The following is a 1946-nucleotide window of genomic DNA, read 5'->3' on the forward strand; positions in this document are numbered from 1 at the left end:
TCATCTTCACTTACAGGTAGGTAACTCAAGGTGTGGACTAAGGCTCAGGACACTGCTTAAGGTGAAGGCTAGCAAGTGTGAACCAGGGTCAGTACCCAGTCTGGGTTGCTCCACAGCCCATGCTCTTGAGTTCTCAACCTTCCCAACACCGTGACCCTTTAATACAGTTCCTCATATTGTGGTGACTTCCAACCATAAAGTTATTTTGTTGCTACTTCATAAATGTAATTTTGCTAATTTTATGAACACAATGTAAGTATCTAATACATAGGCTATCTGATATGTGACCCCAAAGGGGTCACAACTCATAGGTTGTGAACCACTGTTCTTGAGGATTACTTCACCATGCTCTAGCAGGCCATGCTCAAAACCCTATAATCTGGCTTTAAGGAAAGTCAGTTCCCTGAAAATGTCGGCTGCTGGTGACAGCTGTGGGCTGAACTAGGATGATCACAACAGACGGACCCCTTACTCTGGGCACACACTGAGCCCTGACAATGGTCTCACAGCAAGCCCTGAACCTGATCACACACTAAACCCTGATACTAGTCACACACTGAGTCCTGATCCTAGTTATATACTGAGCCCTGGTCTCTTAACGAGCCCTAGTTGCCCACTGAGCCTGATTCTAACCACACATCAACAAACATGGTCACCCATTGAGCCCTGACACTGGTCACCCACTGAGCCCTGACCCTGGTCACTCACTGAGCCCTGACTCTGGCCACACACTGAGCTCTGATCTTGACCACATCCTAAGCCTTGGCATTGGTCACAGAGTGAGTCCCAACTCCATCCAGAGTCTGAGTCCTGATGAAGTCTACATTCAAAACCAAGATATTTCAGTCCCGCCACTAGTTGACCAAATAGTTGTCGTTAGCCTTCTGAGACAGGCTTAGACCATGACTTCTCCAGTAAAGACTTGGAAAGTTTAGATTATTGTGAGATGCTGAGCAGGGGCCATTCAGAGTTTGGATGGAGGCCCAGAATCCATAGGTGTCTCTTCTAGCAGCCAAGCTGGTATTGAGAATACAGGCCCTGAGAACCAAGATGGCACAGCCAGGTTTAGGTTTCTAGTGAGGCTTTTGGCACAGCACAGGAATAGGCAGGGAAAACTGTGTCTACCTGCCATTCTGCCGCCCACCAACTGGACACCCCATTGGATTAGCAGAAAGGCAGTGCTGACCCCATGGTTTCTTTCCTGGGAGTAGAAGACATAGGTGGGGAGGGGAGAACTATTATACTGAATGTAGGGCTCAACCCCTTTCCCGGGAGACTCAGTCACCTTTATAGCTGCTTGTTTTCTTAAACCTTGGCCTCCTTTGTCATCCCAAGACGGGACCAGCTCTTGGTGTGCAGAGGTGACATCATGGTTCTCAAGAGGGCAAGAGATCAGTCAGAGGTCCTAACATACTCCTCCAAGAAGTATCCCTTGCTCCTCTGGTCCTCTGAGAGCCCTATCTGACAAATAGGACTCTGGACTTCTCCAACTGCACGGATGGGGCTTACATCAGTATATCAGGGCTATCTAAAAGGCTTCTCCATCATCCCTAGTGGCCTGGCCTCAGTTGTCCTCTCCATATTCACTGCAGAAGTCAGGCTCAACTCTCTGGACCATGCGCAGCTGATAAATCACTGCATGTCCTTGGGAAAGACATGTCCATTTCAGTACAGGTCTCTCATAGGAAACTGGGGTAGCTAGAGTGTCCGCCTCAACGATTTGCTTCAAGGGTTCCAAAGACTATCGTGAGGAGGTCCAGCTGAAGGCCTGCCACAATGCCTGACTCTTAATAGACTCTACAGAGACCTGGCTCTTGCATCCTACCTACTACCCCCCTCCCCCGGGCCCAACTGGCAAGAGTTGGGTGGAGGGTTGGTTTAGTGGATAAAGCACTGACTTGGGTACTAATCCCTGTATCCATATAAATGCTGGGCTGGAACATTAG

The sequence above is a fragment of the Myodes glareolus genome, chromosome 4 (genome assembly GCF_982192425.1).
Source record: "Myodes glareolus chromosome 4, mMyoGla1.1, whole genome shotgun sequence".
NCBI classification, from domain to species: domain Eukaryota; kingdom Metazoa; phylum Chordata; class Mammalia; order Rodentia; family Cricetidae; genus Myodes; species Myodes glareolus.